Source organism: Lissotriton helveticus, chromosome 9 (assembly GCF_964261635.1).
Source record: "Lissotriton helveticus chromosome 9, aLisHel1.1, whole genome shotgun sequence".
Taxonomy (NCBI): Eukaryota; Metazoa; Chordata; class Amphibia; order Caudata; family Salamandridae; genus Lissotriton; species Lissotriton helveticus.
Window position 1 is genome coordinate 416,897,248 of NC_136070.1, and position 22,526 is coordinate 416,919,773.

The 22,526-nt window shown below is 42.4% G+C and overlaps 1 long non-coding RNA gene across 3 annotated transcripts in view; it reads left to right on the top strand.

Moving 5' to 3' along the window:
- LOC144782771 (uncharacterized) overlaps nucleotides 1-18,144 on the top strand; it is a 1,022,691-nt gene extending 1,004,547 nt beyond the window's left edge. For all 3 annotated transcript variants that reach the window (XR_013601250.1, XR_013601251.1, XR_013601252.1), the window contains one exon: nucleotides 17,263-18,144. This is a non-coding gene — a long non-coding RNA (uncharacterized LOC144782771). The remainder of the gene's footprint in view (nucleotides 1-17,262) is intronic.
- The last annotated feature ends 4,382 nt before the right edge of the window (nucleotides 18,145-22,526 follow it).

Here is a 22,526-nt window from a genome sequence, read left to right on the forward strand (position 1 = left end):
AGGATAAGTGAAAGGATGAGTGTGTTTCAGAATGCATCCCTCTAGCTTCAAAAGATGTTTTAAACAAGAAACTACGACAGTTCACAAAGGTAGAAGAATAAATCCAATTTGGAATTGCTGACAAAATATTGAAACCACACTTTTAAGATACAGAAATATTGTGTCAAACATATCGATTACATAAATATTGTTTCCCTATACTTGTAATAGTACATAAAAAATATCCCAAAAAATATTGTTTCACCCTAATATCGTAAAAAACATAATGAAAGCTATTTTTTAAGATATATAGTTTAGAATAGTAAATCATAAATATTTTTAATAGCTAGCATTAATATAATGTAGGTAAAAATATGTTAATGATATTTAATACTTATATAAACACACACACTTATAAAACATATATATTTGGCAATATATTAATTTCTTTTTTTATTTACGACTATTTTAAGAAAGTATATATAAATATATATATATATATATATATATATATATATATATATATATATATATATATATATATATATATATATATATATCCCAACACAAAAAGCGGCGTGTTCCTGCCTCTTTTTCTCTCTCGGCGGGCACTCGACAGGGTCGCCAACCCTAAAACATTCGAACACCTATAAAATAGCGACAAAGGGGGCAATGTGGTTGTCTGGCCGCTAGAAATGTATCTGACTGAGGGTCTTAAACAACTGGATGACCAGGAGAGTTATGTTAAAGCAACTATGCAGGAATATAACATAACAAAACAAGAATATTTTGACAAACTTAGTGACTGGAAAGCGAGAGGTATAATAATAAATGAGGAATACAACTACCTTCTCTGCAAATATCCTCAGATTCCAGCATTGTATCTATTGCCTAAGTTGCATAAGGATGTTAATACACCCCCGGGGAGACCTATTGTGTCTTCAGTGGGGAGTCTATTGGAAAAGACCTCAAGATATATTGATTATTTTTTACAGCCTTATGTACACACATTGCCCTCATATGTCAGGGATACTACAGATTTTCTTCGGATTATTGGCAATCTGACATGGAAACCAGAATATTGGTTAATATCCTTTGATGTTTCTAGCCTCTATACCAGCATTCCGCAAGACCTAGGTTTGGATGCTAGTGAACACTTTTTGAGAGGCAGGTCGCTTTCACACCTGACACACACTAGCATGTTGTTAGAGATGATAAAAATCTGTCTTCAGAATAATTATTTCATCTTTCACAAACAGCTATAAAAACAGATTAGGGGGACGGCGATGGGTACTTGCTTCGCCCCCAGCTTTGCAGGATTATACCTAGGCTGGTGGGAGGAGCTAGTGGTGAAAAACATCTCCCACTATAGTACCCACGTCGTCCTCTGGACCCGCTATATTGATGACATCTTCTGTGTTTGGGGAGGTTCTTTGGATGAGGCTAAGGAGTTCGAAACCACTCTTAATAATAACTCTCTCAATTTGAAATTTACCAGTACAATGAGTCAAACGCAACTAGAATTTCTAGATGTAAAACTTACACTTGAAAATGGAGGATTGTGTAGTTCTTTGTTTCGTAAAAAGACAGCGGGCAACAGCCTGTGGCATGCGGGCAGCTGCCATCCCCCCAATTTAATAAGAAGCATCCCAGTGGGAGAACTTATAAGAGCTAAAAGGAATTGCAGCACCCCAGAAGCATATACTCAAGAGAAAAAATGTATGGGAAAGAGATTTTTAGAGAGAGGATATAGCCAAGTTATAATCAAACAGGCTATGGATCGCGTTGATCTTCTTGAAAGAAGGGATCTACTCATTCCTAAAACACCTGATCAAACAGACCAAATAAGTTTCATTACTACTTATGATAGCCAGGCATGGCAAGTTCGCCGTAGCTTGAAAAAGTATTGGGATATATTAAAATTAGATGATGATCTTAAGCCGGCTATAAGTGAAAATCCCTCAATAACCTACAGAAAATCTAAATCCCTAAAAGACTGTTTGAGTACCACTCTTATCAAGCAACCACGAAAATCGAATTCTGTTCAAGGGTTTTTCCCTTGTAGGAAATGTAAAGCTTGTAGACACAGTCACAACTGTAAATCACTGAAACTGTCACCAGAGTGTAAAACCCACAAAATCACTAAACACTTACATTGCAATACTGATTTTGCAGTCTATGCGCTAAGGTGTCCGTGCGATAAATTTTACATTGGCAATACCATCAAGCCAGCAAAATTGAGGATATTAGAACACCTTAGGGCGATAAAGAATCTAAATCAGCAATATCCGGTCGCCAGACATTTTGCAGCAGTACATAGACAGAATTCTGATCTTCTGGAGTTTACTGTCATTGACTGTATTGAGAAAAAGGAGAGGGGTGGGAACAGGTGGCTAGAATTACGTAAACTTGAGTCCAGATATATTATTCAATATAATACTTTACAGCCAAAAGGACATAATATGGGAGAAGAGTTGGCAATTCATCTGCAGAGTTAAGAAAAGAGTCTTTTGATTTATGAGTAATATGACAGCTGCCGTGAGAATATGTCTCCATTCTGATGGTTTTAAAAACGTTTTTAAATTTTGTTTAAGTGACCAAACTTTACATATCATATGGAATAAGAGTATCATTATTTGTTTGATTTGCAGGAATGGAAGCGGTTAGAAGGAATCAAGACTGTCTTCTAGCCCACTAGGGCGATACGTGAGAACTTATTCAGTTCAATCGGACATTTGTACAAGATATTATACGCCCACTGGGGCGTCAATGGACAAAATAGACAGAATGAATATGATTTACACAGTATATGTACGATTTAGTACTGACAAACTGCTTAGCCAATTTATTGCAATTTGATTTAATACCACATTGGTTTTGAAAATGCAATGACGTAAAACTCTTAGTATTTTGTTTATGTTGTTTGATCACATGCACTTTGAGTAACATTGTGATACCACTTTAAAAGGAATGGCAATGAATAAGCACTCCACCCGTGAGCAAGAGGTCGGCTGACTTCGAAACGCGTAGGGTAATTTGTCTTTGTGCCTAATAAACCTTTCTGCACATCATTGGGGCCTCGACTCTGGAGGTGTTCGAATATATATATATATATATATATATATATATATATATATATATATATATATATATATATATTACCTACTGGCGGTCGCCAGTAGGTATATATAGTTAGGATTGATTTCCATAGGGAAATCGCAACATTCTATTGGGAATAACTTTGACGCCTGTTGAGGAATCTGCCTGAATTTTTCAGCAACTTTGCCTCGCGGCGCTCCGGTCCTTCCCTGAAAGTTTGGGGGGGATTCGTCAAGCGGGGGTCGAGATAAAAGGGGGGTCCCAAAACATGTTTTCCCCATGTTAATTTCGCACTTTTAGCTCGAACGGCTGAATGGATTTTCACCAAACTTGGCAAAATTGTAGGGACTGGTACCCCGATGTGCCTTTGCTATGTCTCAAGATATATGCTCCAGTGGTTTTTACGAAAATTAACTTTGAAAAAATATATATTGGGCTACATTGGGCTATATATATGTTAGAGCCCATATGTAGCCCAATGTAGCCCAATGTAGCCCAATGTAGCCCAAAGATGGCCACCAGAGACAAAAAAACAAATGTAGCCCAAATATCAGCCAGATGTAGCCCAACTATAGCCCAATGACAGAACGTCCCAGAGTGTTCTAAAGAATAACTAGAGCGCTAACAGTCTTACTTATGACAAAAGTATGGCACACCTGAAGTCATCTTGATTGGAATAAAGTGTTAACACTTAAAACATTTAATTTGCAAAGGAACAAAATGAGGGGGTTCATTTTGCCATAGATATTATGATTAGTGCTGAAGAAAGAAAAATTAGGGCACATTTTGAGTGACTTCTCAAATCCTCTTATATTTCATTAAAGAAATTCTGATATGCAGTCTCCCAAGATGGCCACCAGAGACAAAAGAGCCCAAATGTAGCCCAAATATCAGCCAGATGTAGCCCAACTATAGCCCAATGACAGAATGTCCCAGAGTGTTCTAAAGAACAACTAGAACGCTAACAGTCTTATTTATGACAAAAGTATGGCACACCTGAAGTCATCTTGATTGGAATAAAGTGGAAGTGGTAACACTTAATACATTTAATTTGAAAAGGAACAAAATGAGGGGTTTCATTTTGCCATAGAAATTATATTATATATATATATATATATATATATATATATATATATATATATATATATTACCTACTGGCGGTCGCCAGTAGGTATATATAGTTAGGATTGATTTCCATAGGGAAATCGCAACATTCTATTGTGAATAACTTTGGCGCCGGTTGAGGAATCTGCCTGAATTGTTCAGCGACTTTGCCTCGCGGCGCTCCGGTCCTTCCCTGAAAGTTTGGGGGGGATTCGTCAAGCGGGGGCCGAGATAAAAGGGGGTCCCAAAATGTGTTTTCCCCATGTTAATTTCCATAGGGCGGTCTGTCGCACTTTTAGCTCGAACGGCTGAATGGATTTTCACCAAACTTGGCAAAATTGTAGGGACTGGTAGCCCGATGTGCCTTTGCTATGTCTCAAGATATGTGCTCCAGAGGATTTTGAGTAATTTAGGTTCAAAAAAATGTATATATCTATGGCCGCGCCCCGGTGCGCGCACCGGGGAGCGCTCCGGGCGCGCCACGCGACTTGCGCACGGGAAGCTGATTGGTTCTCGGGTGTCTGTAAACATTCGAAACAGTCCGCAGCGGCCGCCATCTTGTGTCTCGGTAGGATTGAGACACAAGAGGTGGCAAAAATCAAAGGGGGAAATTACCAAAAGGGGGCAGGGTAGACCCCCTCTGACCCCCTAGGTTTGATGTGGGGGCCATTAAAGGGTCCCGCGGGGCAAAAACATATTTTTTTTTTTTCGTTTTTCGCGGGGGGAGAGCCCGGTACGCGCACCGGGTAGCGTACCGGGGAGCGTATTATGGGGAAAAATAGTGAAAAAAATTATATAATCATAATAATAAATAATAAAATAATCATTTTGAGTGATTACAGGTAGGGTAGCTCTGAAAAGAGCTTTTGGTTCTGTGGCTGTTTTAGGTACCTACAAGTACATCCCACACACACCCACACGCACACAACCCCACACCTCCACACCCACACACTCCCCACACACACCTCACACACGCACACCTCCACCCACACCCAAACACCCCACACCCCCACACCGACACCTTACACATCCACACCCACACCCACACATCCCACACACACTCACTCACACACACACCTCACCCCCAACACACACACACACGCACACCTCACAGACACACCCACACATCCCACACATACACACACATCCTACACACATAACCCCCACACCCACACACACCCCACACACACCTCACACCCCCACACCCCCACCTACACCCAAACACCCCACACACCCACACCCACACACACACCTTACACATACACATCCCCACCCACACCTACATACCCCGCACACCTACACACACCTATACACCTCATCCCCCCTCAGACACACACACACACACACACCTCACAGACACACCCCACACATCCCCCACACACACCTCACCCCTTCCCCACACACACACACCTCTGACACACACTTCACACACACACACACACACACACCACACACACCTCACACACACACACCCACACACACACTCCTCTCACACACACACCCACACACCCCCCCACACACACCCACACATCCTACACACACACACCCCACACACATACCCCCCCACACATACACCCCACACCCACCCCCCCACACACACACACCACACACACACTCATTATTGTTTTTTCTTTTTTGAGGGTGTGCCCCACACACATACCCCTCCACACACACCCCACACACCCCCCCACACACACCCCCCACCATACCTCATACACCCACACCTCCACCCACACCCAAACACCCCACACACCCACACCCACACACACACCATACACCCCCACACCCCCACCTACACCCACACACCCCCACCCACACACACCTCACTCCCCCCCACACACACACCTCACAGACATACCCCACACATCCCCGACACACACCTCACCCCCCCACACACACACCTCTGACACACACCCCACACACACACACTCACACACCCCACACACACACCTCACACACACCCACACCCACACACACATTCCTCACACCCACACCCCCCACACACACCCACACACACACACCCCACACACACACCCACACATCCTGCCCACACACACCCCACACACATACCCCCCCCACACACACCCTACACCCACCCCCCCCCCACACACACACCACTCACACACACACTCATTATTTATTTATTGATTTTTTGAGGGGGTGCGCGCCCCGGTACACGTATCGGTACACGTACCGGTACGCATACCCTGGAGAAAAAAAGAAAGACAGAGTTTTTTTTAAATGTAGCATTTTTATATAAATTGAAGGTAGTTCTGAAAATAACTGTTTTTTTAATCTTATTGTTGTTTTATATTTTTTTTATTGTTTTTTTGTACCCCGTGACTTTAAAAAAAATATATATATATTATTTTTTTTGCCTTGGGGGTCCTTGTGGGACCCACTGAGCAGGCCTAGGGGGTCAGGGTGTTTCTACTCTGGCCCCTTTGCGAGTTTCATACCTTTGTTTCACTGCTTTCTTGTGCCTTGGTTCGAACAAGGCACAAGAAGGCTGCCAGGGACACCCAGTATGCAAGGGGAATTAGTTCCCCCTCTTCAAACATGCACGGGGGCTGCGTTGCAGAGAGGTGTAAAAAAGGGTGTGGCCTCATTACACCTCTATGCAATGCAGTCATCGGCACATACTGGAGGCTCCTGGAGGCTAGTTGGCCCCCAGGGACCCCCATTATACAAGGGGAATTAGTTCCCCCTCTGCAAACTCGCCAGGCGGCTGCGTTGCAGACAGGTGTAACAAGGGGCATAGCCTCATTACACCTCTGCAATGCAGCCCCCTGGCGCATACTGGAGGTTCCAGGTGGGCTAGTTGACCCCCCGGGGCCCCCAGTATGCAGGGGGAATGAGTTCCCCCTCTTCAAACATGCACGGGGGCTGCGTTGCAGAGAGGTGTAAAAAGGGCCGTGGCTTAATTACACCTCTCTGCAATGCAGTCCCCTGGTGCATACTGGAGATACCTGGTGGGCTTTCAGGTCTTATATAGTTAGGAATTAGCATTAAAAAAAACTTTGAAATTCACTGAAAAAAACATAGGTTTCAGGCCTTATATAGTTAGGAATTAGCATTTAAAAAACCTTTGAAATTCACTGAAAAAAACATAGGTTTCAGGCCTTATATAGTTAGGAATTAGCATTTAAAAAACCTTTGAAATTCACTGAAAAAACCATAGGTTTCAGGCCTTATATAGTTAGGAATTAGCATTTAAAAAAACCTTTGAAATTCACTGAAAAAACCATAGGTTTCAGGCCTTATATAGTTAGGAATTAGCATTTAAAAAAACCTTGCAAATTCACTGAAAAAAACATAGGTTTCAGGCCTTATATAGTTAGGAATTAGGCACAAGAAAGCAGAAAAACAAACGTGTAGAACCCAAAAAGGGGGCAGGGTAGGAACACCCTGACCCCCTAGGGCTGCTCAGGTGGTCCCACTAGGATATTAATATATTTAAACGTTATCCGCTAATAGAATTAGCATTTAAAAAACCTTTGAAATTCACTGAAAAAAACATAGGTTTCAGGCCTTATATAGTTAGGAATTAGCATTTAAAAAACCTTTGAAATTCACCGAAAAAGACATAGGTGTCAGACCTTATATAGTTAGGAATTAGCATTTAAAAAAACCTTTGAAATTCACTGAAAAAAACATAGGTTTCAGGCCTTATAATTTTAGGAATTAGCATTTACAAAACCTTTGAAATTCACTCAAAAAACTATAAGTTTTAGTGATGTTATAGTTAGCTGGACATTTTACTCATACAAAACCATTGAAATTGCTCCTATATAGTTAGTTGTACTAAGTATATATCGCGCACCAATCCACTGCTGATGATGTCACATATTACATCATTCATGACATGGTCAGTGACATCACTGATGACATCTCAAATGACATCACTGATGACAACAATTAAATGATGTTTCCTGTTACAAAAGATGTGAACTTTCTGAGATTAAATTGGCACATAACAACCTCAATAGTCTGTTGTTGGGGTGGAAAAGTACCGGCCTCCTAAGTTTGGATGAATTCAAATTTTTGAAAAAGGATTTTCCAGTGCTGCCGGTATTTTACCTAATCCCCAAAGTACACAAAGATGCCAGTACCCCTCCGGGAAGACCGATAATTTCTGCCAGGGATGGTCTCCTGGAGAATGTCACCAAGTACATTGATTTCTTTCTGCAAGACTTTGTTTCTGCCCTACCTTAGTTTGTGCAGGATTCAGGTGACTTGTTGAGAAAGCTTGAGACGGTGGATTGGAAACCCGAGTATTGGTTGATAACACTCGATGTATCATCTCTTTACACCAGCATAAAACATCTAGATGGACTAAGAGCTGTACAATGGTTTTTGAGTAATAGATCTGTGCAATTTGTGGAACACAACTTAATGTTGATTGCTATGATTTCATTCTGTTTGAGTAACAATTATTTTTCTTTTAACAACCAATTTTTTCAGCAGATCAGGGGTGTTGCCATGGGGGCCTGTTTCTCTCCCAGTGATGCCTGTTTGCATATGGGCTACTGGGAGAGGCAGGTTCTCATGGGCATACACTCTCTGATCATGTCTGAATGTGTGCCCCATTGGTATCGTTACATTGACGATATTCTGTTGATTTGGCGGGGCACCAAACAGGAGGCAGTCGACTTTATTGCACTACTCAATAACAATGATTACAACCTAGAGTTCACCCATAACATGAGTCAAACCTGCATTGATTTCTTGGATGTCAAAATTGTAATTTCCAACAACAAATTACATACCACCTTGTTTCGAAAGCCAACTTCGGGCAATACGTTGCTACATGCTAAAAGTAACCATCCGGCACATTTAATCTGCAGCATTCCCTACGGGGAAATGCTGCGTATACGCCGTATTTGTAGCACGGAAGATCAGTGCACATTGGTGCAACAACAAAGTAAAGCCCGTTTTATAGCCAGGGGTTACTCTCTGAGTCTAATAAATTCAGCTATTAGCAAGGTTAATGCCATGTCAAGAGAGAAAGCTTTGCAACCCAGGAGACCATCTAATTTGGAAATTGACAAAGCTAACCAACCGGTGAGACTGGTATTGACTTTCAATCGCCAGTTTCAGGCTCTCAGGAAGATTGTCACTAAAAACTGGAATCTGATTAGTTCCGATCCAGTGATTGGTCATCTCATGCCGGGAAGACCTGACATTTCCTGTAGACAATCCTATTCACTTGGTGACGCGTTGGTCAAATCCAGTCCTGAGGTGGTCTCTACAATACCTTGGTATAAAGCCATCAACGTGTTTAAAAAATGTTCGGTTTGTAAAGCCTTTAAACATGGTGTCAGTGTGACCAAGTATTTAACTCCGTTTTCTGATGTTCCACGTTTGATTACTAAACAATTGACATGTAAGACCGAGTACACAGTGTATGTGCTGGAGTGTCCCTGTGCCCTGCGATATGTCGGTAGCACGAAGTTGCAGGTGCATAGGAGGATACTCCAGCACATTAGGGCCATCAACACTGATGATTCCACCTATCCCGTGGCTCGGCATTTCAAGGAGCATCACAACCAACAAAGTCACTTGCTGAAATATTTTGCCATTGACTCAGTTCCACCCCTACGTAGAGGTGGTAACCGTGAGGCTATCTTGAGAGCTCTTGAAACTCAGTACATCCTGTACCTTGACACTAAGGCTCCATGTGGCCTTAATACTAGTGTGGATATTTATACCCATTTGTAATTGTCAGGTGGTTTACATCAGTTGTTTCTGGTTATATCTACAATTACATCTAAATCTGGGGACTATAAACATCACCAAAATTTGGTGGATGACTTGTTTTTCAAAATGAAATTGCTATAGAACTGTTTTTGTAGGTCTCCCCCATTAGATAATGAATTTTGAACCATCAATCCATTACACTCCCATTATCCATCCAGGGAGGGATTTTTTTTTTTTAAATCTTTAGCCATTCTTATTTGTCAACACTGTTCACGACACTAGTTATTTTATTTTAGATACTTGCGGTTGATTTAATTACACTTGTGTAAAATTTGATTAGCATTTTGAATTGGATGCCACAGATAATTAGGTTGACAATTTTATTTGACATGACATGTTAGACTAACCCACTTGGGTAATATCAATGCTTCAAACCATCACAGCTAGAGTGTATAAATCGATCAATGGTGAGAAAATTGGGACTATTAAACACTGTGTTAGTTTCCCTAATTGATGGTAGATTATTAAATCTTAGAGAGGGAATTAACTATAAATCTTTATTTTCTCTCTTGTGTTTACTTTCTCCCTTCTTTTACACACTCTCATCTGTATTCACTGAAAGTGATTCGACAACTTTTGCAAAATTTGCCTGGAATAATTTCATTGTAAATATCCTGTATAGTTGTTGCACACTAGTGATTTATTGTGGTGGTTATACGCAAACGAGCATTTTATAATGTTAACAACATTGGTGACACATTGGTTGCTAGAAATGCACATGTTGTTTATGTCTATTGCCAAAAATCTGCGATGAACCAATCATTGGATTCCGAAAGCATGCACTAGCACTTTAAAAATGGGTTGCCCTATCCCCAGCGTCATGTGACCAAGGCCTCTGGGTAGGCCGAAACATTATGCGGGTGGCGATGCATCCTTTCTGAATTAACACATCTTTTTCACCTGATGGCTGGGTCGGCTTTCGTTTTTGCTGGATCGGTGGTGCCCTGAGATACTGGGGAGTGCCGGTTTGTGTTGGACGAATGCAGTTTTCATATATATATATATATATATATATATATATATATATATATATATCGAACAACCTCCATCTCCTCCCGCAATCGCTCTCACTCCGATCACGTTTTGGACACAGACACGGACCAGAAATTTCGGATGCTGGTTAGATTTTATTCAGCTGTCGCCATAACGTTTCGGCCCAAAGCCTTGATCACATGACAGCGTAACCACATTTTGCGTGAGTATTTAAAGTGCACAGTGCTCTATTTGATTGGTCAAATTTTAACCATAAATATAGAGGAAAGACTACTTGTCACAGGCATCACGTTCCTATTCTTACAGGTTCGAAGTAACTAGTACATTAAAACTTTATAAGTTTTTAGTTCCGCCTTAACAATAATTATGTACACAATAATTTCTGCAATAAATAATCCTGGGTTAAACCCCTGTTAACAATCACCACATATTTACATATTTACATATTTTTTCTTTTTCAAAATTGTGGGATAAATCCCTTTAGTTGTAGTAATTACACAGGTATTAACCTCCTGGTCTTCCTCTGTGAATTATCCCTAATCCCCAATACGTGTAAAGTGCTTCTATGTGCTTAAGATTTAAAAAAACATTCATATTATTTCAAAGTAGGATTGAGCTTATTGTTACAAATCCTTTCATGTTATCATTTCTGTTGCTGCTCATGTCAGCCCCTTCCTCTCATATTGTGCAATACATATCATCATTTCCTTTTCTCAGCTTCCCTTACTATTCATTTTTGAAGGGTTTGACTTCCTCAGAGTTTCTTATCAGAGTATACTGGAATGTTCTACTTCTTCACCTTTTGCTTCATTATTCAGGGATATATCTATGGGCTTTACATCACATTTGACAGTTATTGTGTTTCACAGTTCTATCTTCTTATATGCCGCCTATCATGGTTATCATCTCGGGCCCTAATACTATGGTATATTCATTTTTACATAGTTTTCTACTTATAAAACCATAAATATGCTAAAATATACAAAAATATATATATATATTTTTCTCATTATATACAATTCAGACGATATAACAAATTCATTTATATACAATATATAAAAAATCTCATTTGTTTTCGTGATATTTGGTTACCCGAGTTTGACCTTAGTTGTATAATCATTTAGTGCAGACATGTGTAAAGATCTTCAATGAGGTTTAATCCTCCTGGCTGTTTGCTATTAAACTTCAATATGTAATTAGTTTCCATTTTGCGCAGTTTGGTCTACCTATTACCCCCTCTCCTGCTGGCTGTAATGGCATCCACTACAAAGTATGTCAGTTCCTTATTGTTACTCTGGTGATGTGTTTTGAAGTGACGCGCCACTGGGTAGGTATTATCTTGTGTGGTAATTGCCCTCAAATGTTGCAAAATTCTTCTGTGGACGGGGAGCTTAGTGCTCCCCACATATTTCAGTTTGCAGGGGCATTCCAGAATGTATACAGCGTATTCCGTTTTACACGTGAGTACCTTAGTGATCTGATGTTTCCGTTCACTAAAGCCATCGCTGTATACCCGCATGTTTACAGCATGACCACAGGCCTTGCAGGTTTTACATTCAAAAAACCCTTTATTGTTTTTGTACCATGATGTGCTGTCAATTATCTCTGGACATGTTACTACTACCCTCTCTCTCATGTTTGGGGCTTTACTGAAAGTTATGGACGCCTTTTTGGGGAGGTTCTGGCCAATAATAGGGTATTTGCTTACTATAGGCCAATTTTTGTCTATGATTTTGCGCACATCTCTGTGCTGATTGCAATATCCCATTATTATCCGAAAAGATTCAATTTTTGTCTTTGCTATACTGTTTGCTGTCAGTGGGACATTAGATGTCTCAGCCGAGACATCTTTGTAACCAAGCAACTCCTTTCTATCCTTAGTCATTGACTTCTGGATTGCCTGTTTTATGGTACCCACGCTCCAAAAATCTCAGTGTGCTTGCTTCCTGGGCCCTTATCAGTTCCTCAGGTTCACTACACAGTCTCCTTATCCTGAACATCTCCCCATACGGGATACTCCGTATCAAATGCGATGGGTGAGTGCTACTTGCGTGTAGTATTGTATTTCCAGCAGTAACTTTTCGGTATAATCTGCTCTCTAGCTTGTTGTTGTGTGTGTATACCTCGATATCAAGGAATGGTACCTGTGTCTGACTCATTGTTACAGTAAAGGTAATATTTAGGTCATTTTTATTGATGTTTTCAATGAATTTTTCCGCTTCAATTTTAGTACCCCTCCACACACACCACAAACAAGTCATCAATGAAGCGGTACCACACTGTTACATTCTCCCTCATTTCTTTTTCAAAGGTGGTTCTGAGGACCAGTTCCATTGTTTTATCTTCTATAACACTAGCAAAATGTCTGTGTGCTCGAAACGCGTCTTCTTTGTGCCCAATAAAGAAAACTTTGAAAATCATACCCGGCTGGTGTGGCTTGTCGTCCCTTCGTTTCTGCGGGAGGATCGAGTGAATTTACCCGAGCGGTGGCGCCCGCTCGAGAGACAAGCCCCAGCCCGCTTGGAAGGGCGGAGAGCTGTGCCGTGTTTTGGAAGTGACGTCGAGTCAAGAAATCTCCGCCCGCCCGCTGCCCGAGGACTTCGTCTGCCGAGATCTCCTTCAGCGCGTTTCAAGCCTGAGGATCGGGTCCCCCTACACCCACAGAGAAAGCCAACAAGCTGACAGGCGGGGTGAGTGGAGGCAAGCGGCGAAATCAGCAGCCAGGGCTCGCTCGGCAACTGTTGCCGGTAGCGCGACCGGGTACGAGAACGGCCGGACGGTCGTAGTGCATTCTGGGCAATGGAGTTCCTTAAGGGGCGGGAGGCCTCGGCAGAAAATGTTTTTAAGACAAAGAAAACACCTAATGGAACTGATAAGGGTGGATCTGGTGACACAACCCCAGCGAGTGGAACATCATTAAAACAGAAAGGGAATCAACTAGAGAGACTACGAAAAAAGGAACTCAGCCGGTGGTGGGAAGCGACATCTCTCACAAACTACATTGAGATGGATCGCGTGCCCAGAGGCTTGAGGATCTTTATAGTACCTACGTTGAATAAACCCAAACCTGAAGTCCTTAAAGCATGGCGCGAAAACACCAATGCCTGCTCAAAAACAATGATGCAGATCCTGGTCAAGAACGCATGGGAGGAACATGACGAACTATTGAAAGAAATACAACTGCTTCTTGATGACCTAGCAAATGATACTGACCAAACTGAGGTGACAAAGATTCTGACTCTGGTGGACGACAAAATAAAGTTATTTGAAAAAGACATTATGGCCAGAAAACTGCGAAAGTTTGAGCGTGACGAGCGCGACTACATGTCGGGAAGGATCCTAACTTTTGCCAAAAAATTTGACAAACCACGTTCCTCACTCCTAAGAGACAAGGCATTGGGAATGGCTGATAAAGATAGGCGGCAATCAGGAACAAGCATAAGTTCTGATGCAAGGTCACTGGATGGCAATATACAACTAACCTCGGATATAACGTTTTTTTCCGACGAAATGCGCCTCATGTTGGAGGCCAACGAACAGTCAATCAGAGGGAGAACACGAAACCAAGGCCGAGGAGGAAGGGGAAGAGCAAAAGGAGACGAGAGCGGCGATGGAAAACCAAGCAATTCTGGAGTGGGAAACAAAAACCAGATGCCGAAAGCCAAATAATGGATGTACAAAGCAAAGAACTAACGGTAATAAATTTATCTAGTAGAAAGTTATCTATAGATGAAGAAAAGGTCTTGCAATTGGGGTTAACATTTTGTCCAGACTCACAATTTGACTATACGCAGACACGCATAGACATGTACATGTTTGCCAGGAAACTGAAGTTGCACAAGATTCATTCAAACAAAAAACCCGCTCTTCAGATCCTTGATACAGGTGGCACGTCATCCACACTTGAAAATGAGTTACAGGTCATTCTGGAAAACCTACATGAGGAGGGAGTAGTGGATCCAACACAAATACAATCACAAACATTTGACACCACAACTCCTACGACAGACACCCCATCCCACACCACCGTGACTCCTTTTAAACCCAGATCCAGATACAGACCACAGCTCCCCAGAGATAACATTGATCTTTTTCACGACTTGGTCGTTAACGATATGCTCAAACTCTTACACAAATCTCCCAAAAAGCAGAACATAACTTTAGAAATGAGGGAGGCACTAACATCCTTGAAGAATGACGACTCAATAATTATAAAGCCCTCTGATAAGGGGGGGAACGTAGTCCTATGGGACAGAAAATTGTACATCATAGAGGCAAAGAGACAATTGTCAGATGGTACATGTTATGTCAGAGTAGATCACACCTACCTAGCCAAACTACAGAGTAGAGTACATCAATGCATCCACGAGTGGAATAATAATAAACTGTTAAACTGGGATGAGACCAAGTTCCTAATGAACGAGAATCCTACAACGCCCACATTCTATCTACTTCCCAAAGTACACAAAAATCCAACAGCACCTCCAGGGAGGCCCATTGTGTCCTCTATCAATAGCCTTATGGAGAACGTATCTCACTATGTTGACTACTTTTTAAGAGACTATGTGAAAGAACTAACTTCTCATATAGAAGACACCAAAGACTTTCTCCAAAAAGTGGAAAACATTAACTGGGAGCCCCACTTCTGGTTAGTATCTTTAGATGTGGAAAGCCTTTACACATCAATAAGACACAGAGATGGTTTAAAGGCATGCGAATACTTTTTACAGTCAAGAAGTAGACACTTTGAAGCCCACTCTAGAATGCTTTTACAAATGATAGAACTCTGTCTTGAGGAAAATGTATTTTTATTTGATGGCATTCTGTACAAACAGATACAGGGCACATCGATGGGCACCTGCTTTGCCCCCAGCTATGCCAACTTATTGGTAGGCTGGTGGGAGGAGCAGGTGCTCAGAGATGATGCCCTTGAGGAATGGACGAATAAGGTGAACATTTGGCTACGGTTCATTGACGATATTTTCTTTGTCTGGGAGGGGAGTGAAAGAGAGTTAATCAAGTTTGTAAATGTACTGAACCTGAACCGTTTAAATCTTAAGTTCACTATGAAGCACAGTCAAAACACCCTAGACTTCCTAGATATTAGACTAAATGTCGTTGAGAATCGGATTGAGACTGAAATCTTCAGAAAAGAAACAGCTGGGAACTCAATACTCCACTCCACGAGCTGTCACCCCCCCCCAGCTTTAGATGGGCAATACCCTTTGGCGAGTTTTTACGCGCCAAGAGGAATTGCAGCACCTAGAAATCTTTTGAAAGCCATAAGAAAGCCATGCGTGAGAGGTTTGCTGTGAGGTGCTATCACCAAAATATGCTCCAAAAGGGAGAGGCAAGAGTCTCCCAAATAAACCGGAAAGATGCCCTATTTCAAGCACCAAAGAGTAAACGGAACCCCTCTAGTGCACCTATAAGGTTGATCACCACATACAATACCCAATACCCCGAATTCACTAAGATCATAAGAAAGAGATGGGACATCCTCTTGCAGGATAAAACACTGAAGGACAGATTAGGTCAACACCCATCAATAACCTACAGGAAAAGCAAATCCATTAAGGATTTTATTGTACAGAGCCATATGGAGAAGAAAAAATCATGGCTAGAAACAAAGGGAGGTTTTCAGAAATGTGGCAAATGTAAGGCCTGCAGGTATAGCACAAACATGAAGGAAGTCGTACTCAGTAGGGTAAACAAAAGGTGGAAGATAAACAAAAAAATCCTTTGCACCACAGACTTTGTAATCTACGTAGTAACATGCCCCTGTGGAAAATGGTACATTGGGTCAACCATCTTCCCGGTAAAAAAGAGAATCCTGGAGCATTGGCGTGCCATTACTAATAAGGATTTTACATACAGCACAGCCAAGCACTTCCAGACCCACCATGGGGGGGACTGGACAAAGGCAAAATTCTTTGCCCTTGATTCAATTCCCAAACATGTAAGAGGTGGAGATAGAGTGACAGCACTACACAGAGCAGAGTCCAAGTTCATCCTACAGGCAGGCAGCATCATTCCTATAGGGATGAACGTTGATGAAGAAATGTACGTTCATTTATGATATGCTTTCTGACCTTAGAGCCTCCCTATCCTTCTTTAAGAACTCTGAATCCATGATTATGTGATTTTAACTTTTTAATTTCCACTGTATATAAACTTGTATTGGTGTGTATATATGCAAGCACCTTGACTATCTGGAGGACTGAGACCATTAATTAGAACTATGAAATCGAGAATAGACTGTATGCTTTATAATCTGATTGACGGAAATATAACCATCTTCTCTTCTCTCCTCTTTATCTTTTATAGAGAACTGGCTAAAATGGAGCACTAAGAATAATCTCTTTCACGGATAAAATATATTGTTACGAGCACAACGAAATCCACCAAACCATAAATATTAGAGATATGAGCACGGATCTGTATGGAATGCGAATATAGGCACCACATGCCACTATTGATCGCCTATGGTTTAAAAAATTAGACGGGGTGATACTCTGTAGGTAAAGAGTTTTATCATTATTTCGGAAAGCCATATAGCTTATAATGGACAGTCTCTTTAGTTTCCAAACCAATGTGACACTCTTAGAAATCTGACTGTAGAAAATAACCAGGATATATAAGGATATGGGAACAGGGGCTTACCATTTATAATGTTAGACTAGTCTGTTAGGGGTACTATACCCGGCCTGTTTAGCCCTTTCTCCCTTTGCCCTTATATATATATATATATATATATATATTATATTTTCTTACCTTTGTATCCTACTTAACATCCCGTCTCTTATCTACACTTCAGTATTTAATGTCTGTCACTTATGAATTATTTCTTATAAAACTATCTGGTAGTCTCTCCTCCATATTCTTTCAACCTTTCTAAACTGAATATTAATCGGGTACTACACCCTGAACGTTTTTCATATGTAGAAGCAAGGTAATGCATTGCATGAAATCACACATTTTGGAATTGTGCCTTACGCTATTATACACAATGAATATTTTTCTAAAAACGTATTATTTGTAGTGGCACAATTGGAAACTCTGTGTGACTCAAACACAAAGTCTCTCTTCCATTGTTATTGTTTTATCTTCTATAACACTAGCAAAATGTCCGTGGTGGTCATGTGACCAAGAGCCTGTGTGCTCGAAACGCGTCTTCTTTGTGCCCAATAAAGAAAACTTTGAAAATCATACCCGGCTGGTGTGGCTTGTCGTCCCTTCGTTTCTGCGGGAGGATCAGGTGAATATATATATACACTGCATAACATTCATTTTTGCCCACACCCTGTTCACAGACTCTGGGCGCTGAGGAAGGCTAGACATAGCCGAAATGCATTTGCCATGTACGAGTCATAAGCTGCATTAAAGGTGTTTCCTGCTCCCCCTACGTGGCCTCTGCTTCTTTGTTCAAAGGAGTGTTCAGCATATATATATATATATATATATATATATATATATATATTACCTACTGGCGGTCGCCAGTAGGTATATATAGTTAGGATTTTTTCTCTATGGGTTTTTTGAAAATTCTATGTCTAATAACTTTGGCGTTTGTGGACGGAATTGGCTGAAATTTTCAGGAAAATGGCACATTTTGTTTCTGAGCAGCCCTTGAAAATTTGGGGGGGGTTCGTCCAGTGGGGGCCGAGAAAAAAGGGGGGTCCCAAAACGTGTTTTTAACATTGAGTTTTCCATAGGGCGGTTGGCCTCACTTTTAGCCCGAACGGCTGAATGGATTTGCACGAAACTTGGCAAAATTGTAGGGACTGGTAGCCCGATGTGCCTTTTGTAGGTCTCAATATATGTGCTCCAGTGGATTTTGAGAAATTAACGTTTAAAAAAAGATATATATCTGTAAGCGCGGACCAGGCAGCGCTCTGGTTCGCGGACTTTTCGCGCAACGGAGCTTTGTGAAGCGAAGCTGATTGGTTCTCCGGCGTCTGTCAACATTCCAAACAGTCCGTAGCGGCCGCCATCTTGTCTCTCGGTAGGATCGAGAGACAAGAGGAGGTCAAAACAAAGGGGGAAATAACTATAAGGGGGCATAGTAGATCCTCGCTGACCCCCTAGGTTTGATGTGGAGGTTTTAAAAGGGCCCCGCGGGGCAAAAAAAAATAATAATAATAATAATCGAACGGCTGAATGGATTTGCACGAAACTTGGCAAAATTGTAGGGACTGGTAGCCCGATGTGCCTTTGCTAGGTCTCAATATATGTGCTTCAGTGGATTTTGAGAAATTAACATTCAAAAAAAGATATATATCTGTAACAGCGCACCGCTTCGCGTACTTTTCGCGTTACGGAGCTTTGCGAAGCGAAGCTGATTGGCTCTCCGGTGTCTGTAAACATTCCAAACAGTACGTAGCGGCCGCCATCTTGTCTCTCGGTAGGATCGAGAGACAAGAGGAGGCCAAAGCGAAGGGGCAAATGACCATAAGGGGGCATAGTAGATCCTCGCTGACCCCCTAGGTTTGATGTGGAGGTTTTAAAAAGGCCCCGCGGGGCAAAAAAAAATAATAATAATAATAATCGAACGGCTGATGACCATAAGGGGGCATAGTAGATCCTCGCTGACCCCCTAGGTTTGATGTGGAGGTTTTAAAAGGGCCCCGCGGGGCAAAAAAAAAAAATAATAATAATAATCGAACGGCTGAATGGATTTGCACGAAACTTGGTAAAATATTAGGGACTGGTAGCCCGATGTGCCTTTGCTATGTCTCAATATATGTGCTTCAGTGCATTTTGAGAAATTAACGTTCAAAAACAAGATATATATCTGTAACAGCGCTCCGCTTCGCGGAGATAAAATTATATCTGTATTACCTAGCTGTTGCTAACACCAGTTAGCGACGGCTAGTAGGAGATAGCGACCATCTTGGGTCCCACTTTGCATGTGAGTGATATTTATCACTAATGACATGCAAAGTGGGCATGCCAAGATGTTAGCGACTGGAAACAGTCGCTAACATCGCTATCTCCTATTATCAACTTTTGGAAATATTCGAGATAAGCGCGAATATCTCCAAAAAGTAACAGCTGCCCTGAGCAGTTCTTAGCCATGTTATCCAATGGGAGGTGGATAACATGGCTAAGAGCATTAGCTCGGTAATGCATGAATATCGCGGAGTTTTCAGCGATATTAATGCATTGCGCTCGTTTTTTATCGTATTTGCGATAAACCTTGATAATAGCAAGGTTTATCTGCGATAATTTCTGACGGTAAAAAAATCTTTGCAATGCATCGTTAGGGATAAATATCGCTTAACTTTGGTAATATGCCCCAACGTCTGTTAACGTTCGATTCGAAGGAAATCAGGAATTGTTGAAAAACATTGTGTGCGCCATCTTGTCTTTTTTCAAATGCCACACTTTTGTCGTGCACGGCAGCCATTTTAGATGCCTTGACCAGACCCACTCTGTGCACGCTGTCGATCCCTAGCATGGCTCCCCACCCTCGCAAGCATCTCCCCCAGGCAGTGGTCACCCCCGCTCTCTGTCTTATGCATGGGTAATAAACCTCCCCCCATCTGCGCTGTTCTTCCCTGAGAATCACACCCTGTGCCCGCCCGACACCTCCCTTTCACCCTATTCACTACCGCACCCTCTGACACTCCTTTTCCTCTGTGTCCGATTGTCCAGGCCGGTCCTAGGCTATCAGCTAGCCCTGCAGATGTAGTTTATGGCCACAGCTGTAAAGAATCACCCCTCTTCAAAGGAGTTATAGTAGATCAAGGCCCACACTCGATGAGATCCGTCACAGCAGAAGCGTTGCTATTATCTGAAAACCATCCTGTATTGTGATTGGGGAGGGGACCGAGCGTGAAGCGGAAGATTCCAGGGATGACTCTTTGTACATCAAAGTTTTTACAATTATGTGTCACATTAAAAATATATAGCACTCCGACAAAGTAGTAAGATTATAAAACTTTAATAATTTATAAATATATACAAGAAAACAAAAATAGTAATAACATATAAACATTTTTAGAGAAAAACAACGAAGTAGCGGTCGGCTGTGCGAATAGTCCCAACGCAGCACAACGTCCAGATTTCCGGCGTGGGGCGTCGCGGGGGGTGGGTCATCAGTAGCAAACTGTTGTGCGAATAGTTCCAAGGCAGCAGAACGCGCCGAAATCTAGATGACACGAAAGTGATGTCTAGTAAGTTGCCACCCAGCAAATAACGGCGTGGGGCGTCGCGGGGGGTGGGTCATCAGTAGCAAACTGTTGTGCGAATAGTTCCAAGGCAGCAGAACGATGGCACCAAGGTGATGTCCAGTAAGTTGCCGCACTGGTTTTGGTATCCTACAATGCTGCTCCGAATAACGGCGTGGAGCGCCCCGGGGGAGGCGGCGTGAACGGGCCTCTCCAGGTGGAGTCTCATCTGTTTTAGTGGGGCGCCCCTTTACCGTTTCAGTTGCCATTCCGTCCGCTTTTGGTCCACTGTGTCAAAATCCGCCATTCAGCTGAGTTGCGCCCACTCTTGCGGTGCAGCGATAGGCGGCTGCCACAGGACTCTCAAAATGGCGGCAGGCTCTTTCCTTTTTGGGCGTGGTCCACTGAAATGGCCCTGGGACACCTTGGAAATCGGACGCTTGTCTGCTAGGTCTTGGACCCCATTCTCGAAAGCGTCCCCTCCGCCTTGAGAATTCATCAAAAGTTTTGGGGGCCCCGACTCCTGCAGGCTTCTGGTGGGGAGCGGCTGCCATGATTGCTCGCGGAATGACCACGACGGAGCTACGAGATGGTGGTGCTCTCATGGTGACGCCAGTTTAGTCTGAAACATCCAGAAACAAGGTGGGGCTTTCATCGTTTGGGGAAAAAAAAAGTTTTCATCCAATGAAAAGTGTTGTTTTTAGGTCATATGATCAAGCCTTCCATCATTAGGAAACCAAAAGTAAAATGAACCAATGAAAAGTTTTATAAACAAGTCACATGACCTGTTATGCGGCATAGGGTATAAAATGCGGAGAAAATACGTTGGCACGTGAGGCGGCGTCAGTAGCGGACCGATGTGCGAATAGGCCGAAGGCAATACAACGCGCCAAGATCCGGATGGCACCGAGGTGGTGTCATAGTTGAGAGTTCTGAGCAGCGGTTGTAACACTGTCTGAAGCTTATTTGCAGCTGCTGCAGCTTCACTACGCGCCAAGATCCGGATGGCACCGAGGTGGTGTGTAGGAAGTTGCCGCACTGGTGTGGCCATCCTACAATGCTGAAAGTCGGCGTGGGGCGCCCCGTTGGCCTGTGAGTTTGCGTCAGTAGCGGACCGATGTGCGAATAGGCCGAAGGCAGCACAACGCGCCAAGATCCGGATGGCACCGAGGTGGTGTCTAGTAAGTTGTCGCACTTCTGTGGCCATCCTACAATGTTGAAAGTCGGCGTGGGGCGCCCCGTTGGCCTGTGAGATGGTGTCAGTAGCGGACTGATGTGTGAATGGGGCCAAAGGCAGCGCAACAATATTTTCTACTATATTTCCGGAGTAGAAGACACCACAAGGCGCTGAGATGCCAAGATCCGGATGGCACCGAGGTGGTGTGTAGCAAGTTGCCGCACTGGTGTGGCCATCCTACA